The sequence below is a fragment of the Poeciliopsis prolifica genome, unplaced genomic scaffold (assembly GCF_027474105.1).
Source record: "Poeciliopsis prolifica strain line A6 unplaced genomic scaffold, Auburn_PproV2 SCAFFOLD006, whole genome shotgun sequence".
In the NCBI taxonomy this organism is placed as follows: domain Eukaryota; kingdom Metazoa; phylum Chordata; class Actinopteri; order Cyprinodontiformes; family Poeciliidae; genus Poeciliopsis; species Poeciliopsis prolifica.
The window spans coordinates 15,896,891-15,902,890 of record NW_026562381.1 but is presented as its reverse complement, the minus strand read 5'-3'; positions in this window follow the sequence as shown (position 1 = coordinate 15,902,890).

Here is a 6,000-nt window from a genome sequence, read left to right as displayed (position 1 = left end):
ATGTTGATGAGGTCAAAGGGGTGAGATAGCGACCGTTCAGAGTAAAACATGACACTTCCTTTTCTCAGGGGGCGTGGCCTAAGTGATGTCATCATTCGACCATAGGGTATTGTAGGACACCCGATGATGATGAATCACAGAAACTCTGGTGCCTCTGTGAGTTTCTGTGTAGGAGATAGAGCAGTTTATTTTTTTATGGCGAGTAGGTGAACTTTGACCCCTGCTAACCCCCCTTCAGCATTCTCAAAAACTCACCGTTTAGATAACTTTAGATGGGACATGCCTTATGAGCAGACTGACCGAGTTTGAAGCCGATCAATCGAAATCCCTAGGAGGAGTTGGATCAAATAGGAAGGCTGTAAACGGCAAAAATGGGGTCAAAATCTGAACTTCAATCCAAAATGGCCGACTTCCTGTGGGGTTTAGACCATGGCTCCAAGAGACTTTCTTTTAAGTCCTGACATGATACAAATATGTACAAAGTTTCGTAATTGTAGGTTAAAGCATGGCTTGGGGCTGATCATTTAAAATTTTCTAGGGGGCGCTATAAAGAAATTAGGCCACGCCCACCAAATATTGTGATGGATTCCTGTCGGGGAGTGGATGAAGATCCATCCTTGTGAGTTTGGAGCAGCTGGGCCTGAAAATGTGGAATTGAGAGCCAAACGTATGGCGATGGCGTTACAGGTCACTTCGCCACGCCGCCACGCCCACCTGCTCCATCAAAGCTGGTCGGGTTGGAATCCTCAATACACCAACATGTCTTCTGTGTCTTGGCACAGTTTCATGTTGATGAGGTCAAAGGGGTCAGATAGCGACAGTTCACAGTAAAACATTACACTTCCTGTTCTCAGGGGGCGTGGCCTAAGTGATGTCATCATTCGACCATTAGGTATTGTAGGACACCCGATGATGATAAATCACAGAAACTTTGGTGCCTCTGTGAATTTCTGTGTAGGAGATATAGCAGTTTATGTTTTTATGGCGAGTAGGTGAACTTTGACCCCTGCTAACCCCCCTTCAGCATACTCAAAAACTCACCGTTTTGATAACTTTAGATGGGACATGCCTTCTGAACAGACTGACCGAGTTTGAAGCCGATCAATTGAAATCCCTAGGAGGAGTTCGAACAAATACGAAGGCTGTAAACGGCAAAAATGGCCTCAAAATTGGACCTTCAATCCAAAATGGCCGACTACCTGTGATACTTGCACTATGACATTAATTGTAAATTTTGAGCATCTTGGGGAGCTCTACAAGTGTACCAAATTTCATGTCTCTAGGATAAAGTAAGTGAATAGCAAAGGGTCCTTTGAAAATTTGTAGGTGGCGCTATTGAGCCATTTCTTATGGGATTTTTGCGATGACCTTAAAATACAAAATTTTGAAACTCCCTTTACGCGTCCGCCAAGTTTGGTGAGTTTTTGAATATGATAAAGCCCCCAAAAAGGCCCCTCTTTAGGGGGGCAGAATAATAATAAGAAACAGTAGGAAACAATAGGCCTTCGCAGCGCTTAGCTGCTCGGGCCTAATAATAATAATAATAATTAAAGCTGCAAGCAGCCTCGAACGGCCCTCGCAGCCAAGCGCCGCTCCGGCCTATTGCCACCCGCGGGGTACGAGCAACCGCCGCCTCACGCCAGCCACCACAGAAGCTCTCACGCAGTTTTCAGCGCCTCCGCCCGCACCGCGGAAGCTGATGCTCAGTTTAAACTTCTCCAACTCCGGTCCAACAGAGCCTTCTTGCTCAAAAGCGTGGTTCGGATTTGCAACTCCAAAATCCAAGCAAAATGTTGAGCGTAGTCCAGTTCTGTGGCTCCAAAAAGCAGGCAAAATGTTCAGGAAAACTTTGCAGCTCCAGCTGTCGCCGGCTGACTGTTATTACGTAGCGTCGATCTGTTTTCTCATTGATGGAGTACCACTGCCTCCTGCTGGGGCAATACTGGTATTGCACTAGCAGTACCAGTATATCGCCACAAGGTGCCAGTGGTACTCCATCAACACTGACCCCAATGTGTTCTTACTTCGCTGTGTCATAAGTTTTGCTGAATGACTTTGTTTGTATTATTTCTAGCAAAAATGAATGAATGTTTGTACTTTAACCCACAAAAAAACTTATATATATATAAAAAGTTATAATAATGTATATTTAAATAATTAATAACAACATAACCTATGGGCTGCTGTTTTCTAGGGGGTGCTATAGAGAAATTAGGCCACGCCCACCAAATATTGTGATGGATTCCTGTCGGGGAGTTGATGGGAATCCATCCTTGTGTTTTGGAGCAGCTGGGCCCAAAAATGTGGAATTGAGAGCCAAACGTATGGCGATGGCGTTACAGGTCACTTCGCCACGCCGCCACGCCCAGCTGCTCCATCGAAGCTGGTCGGGGTTGGAATCCTCAACACACCAACATGTCTTCTGTGTCTGGGCACAGTTTCATGTTGATGAGGTCAAAGGGGTCAGATAGCGACCTTTCAGAGTAAAACATGACACTTCCTTTTCGCAGGGGGCGTGGCCTAAGTGATGTCATCATTCGACCATAGGGTATTGTAGGACACACGATGATGATCAATCACAGTAACTTTGGTGCCTCTGTGAGTTTCTGTGTAGGAAATATAGCAGTTTATGTTTTTATGGCGTGTAGGTGAACTTTGACCCCTGCTAACCCCCTTTCAGCATTCTCAAAAACTCACCGTGTTGATAACTTCAGATGGGACATGCCTTATTAACGAACTGACCGAGTTTGAAGACGATCAATCAAAATCCCTAGGAGGAGTTCGATCAAATACGGAGGCTGTAAACGGCAAAAATGGGGTCAAAATCTGAACTTCAATCTAAAATGGCCGACTTCCTGTGGGGTTTAGACCATGGCTCCAAGAGACTTTTTTGTAAGTCCTGACAAGGTACACATGTGTACAACGTTTCGTAATTGTAGGTTAAAGCATGGCTTGGGGCTGATCATTTAAAAATTTCTAGGGGGCGCTATAGAGAAATTAGGCCACGCCCCACAAATATTGTGATGGATTCCTGTCGGGGAGTTGATGGCGATCCATCCTTGTGAGTTCGGAGCAGCTGGGCCCGAAAATGTGGAATTGAGAGCCAAACGTATGGCGATGGCGTTAGAGGTCACTTCGCCACGCCGCCACGCCCAGCTGCTCCATCGAAGCTGGTCGGGGTTGGAATCCTCAACACACCAACATGTGTTCTGTGTCTGGGCACAGTTTCATGTTGATGAGGTCAAAGGGGTCAGATAGCGACCGTCCACAGTAAAACATGACACTTCCTGTTCTCATGGGGCGTGGCCTAAGTGATGTCATCATTCGACCATAGGGTATTGTAGGAGACCCGATAATGATCAATCACAGAAACTTTGGTGCCTCTGTGAGTTTCTGTGTAGGAGATATAGCAGTTTATTTTTTTATGGCGAGTAGGTGAACTTTGACCCCTGCTAACCTCCCTTCAGCATTCTCAAAAACTCACCGTTTTGATAACTTTAGATGGGACATGCCTTATGAACAGACTGACCGAGTTTGAAGCCGATCAATCGAAATCCCTAGGAGGAGTTCGATCAAATACGAAGGCTGTAAACGGCAAAAATGGCCCCAAAATTGGACCTTCAATTCAAATGGCTGACTTCCTGTGATACTTGCACTATGACATTAATTGTAAATTTTGAGCATCTTGGGGAGCTCTACAAGTGTACCAAATTTCATGTCTCTAGGATAAAGTAAGTGAATAGCAAAGGGTCCTTTGAAAATTTGTAGGTGGCGCTATTGAGCCATTTTTTATAGGATTTTTGCAATGACCTTAAAATACAAAATTTTGAAACTCCCTTTACGCGTCCGCCAAGTTTGGTGAGTTTTGAAAATGATAAAGCCCCCAAAAAGGCCCCTCTTTAGGGGGGCAGAATAATAATTAAAGCTGCAAGCAGCCTCGAACGGCCCTCGCAGCCAAGCGCCGCTCCGGCCTATTGCCACCGCGGGGTACGAGCAACCGCCGCCTCACGCCAGCCACCACAGAAGCTCTCACGCAGTTTTCAGCGCCTCCGCCCGCACCGCGGAAGCAGTTGCTCAGTTTTTCCATCAACGCTGCGCACGTGCTAAGACAGAAGTTGTTGCGCAGTTTCCGCGCCCGTCCTCCAGGCGGTACGCATCTATGCGTTCGGCGGCTATCCTTCAAGATGCAAAAAAATGTGGTATAGATTCATTGGTTTAGCGAGGAAATACAGCTGGCGGATTAATGTAGGGGAGCAGTGGAGTCAAAATACATTTCAATGCTGTTTTGCTCTTTAGAGGTCAACAAAGGTCATACGTTTTCAATTTGGCGCCAGTCCGATGATCCACGTGTCATTTAGAGCCGATCATATGCACGTGGCGAAGTAATGCATTTCGTCATTTCTACACCCCAATGCGGTTCGGTCAGCAGCCAGCATTCATAGAGTTCATCATGTTATCGTTTTTAGTCAGTATTCACATGATGAAACCCATATAAATTATAGAATAACAGTAAAACATACAGCAGAAAAACATGTGACTGCCTCTTAAAAGTGGACGGGGCTACAGTGAGGTCATCAAGTGACCATGGAAATGTGTTCAGGGCTGTTCTCTAGAAAGACAGAGGAAGTGTGATGATGCAGCTGTGATCTTGCATTTGGAAGTCATTTAATGTTTGATGTTTTATGGTAAATAGTGAAAGTTTTACACTAAGCCACACCCACATGCTTGATGTTAACTACAACTGAGATGTAAATGCAGTGCAACTTTGACGTTATTGTGAAATGAGTCAGGAAAATGGTGAAGGTTAAGATGTATCAGTTTAATAAACCGCACTGTTCAGTAATAAACCAAGGGCAATGCACAATAAGAGAGCACAGTTAACTTTCAGCACATTAGAACAATAGCACAGGCTGAATCCCATCCATTAATTAGGTATTAATCACAGGAAGTGCTGCAACTAAATATTACAACCCCAATGGATCGGTAAAAAGATACTTAGCATTTTCTCAGAGCTCTTTCAAACGACATTTTAAACATCTTCTATACATAATAACAAACAACTCTGAATTTATGAAACTGGATGTATCACACACTATTCAGTTTATTGAATTAGTCAAGCGCTTCGTTAGCATTAAAAACGTTGCAGGCCTCAGGCATTGGGTTAGCATCCTCCTCAGAATAACTGTTCCAAACATGACGGCTTCCAGAACCAGCAGGAAGGAATAAATTACTCACCGCACCGCGAGTTATGACTGTTTAAACGAACAGCAATGGGCTCTTTGCGCCTGCTGCGCTGACGTCACAACTGTATACCAGAATGCGGCTCTTTTTTCCACTTTCAGAAACTATGACTGCTATAAAAGACAAAGTCGTACTTAAGACACAAATAAAACAATACTATGTACTTTGTTTAAGTTTTCATGGATTTCCAAGCCATCCTCAATTAAGACAGCTTGTACATATTCGTTGCTACAAGTTAAAGCTACCACTTGAAGCTAACGCCGTACACACCGCTCTAAACACTGTCTTAATGAGCCATTCACAACAAGCATGCAAAAGTAATAAAACGAAATAACACAGAAATCTGAAGCAACACGGCCGTATTTTTCTAAAAGTAATAATTCTGAATCTGAACAGTCAGCTGAACTAGAACTCCGATACCAGAGTAAGCTCTGTGCTCGTTTTTCTTTCTCATACTTCAAGCAAAAAGTCTGAACTGTAATCTGCCCCCCACCCTCCCCGCTGCTTTATTGTCGTTAACAATAAACACACGTAATATGCTTGAAAATAAGGCACAAACAGTGTCCGTTAGAATGGCTGAGAAATCTTTAGATAATTAAATAGCAGATTTTTACTAGAAAGCTAGCAGGCTTGTGCTAGCAGTTTAAAGAAAATAAAACTCACCTTCATATCTGTGAATGTATAAAGAGGCGAACATCTTAAAACCTTTCTTTGCCTTACTTGTTGGGGTTTCGGATCGATGTACATTATTAATTGTTA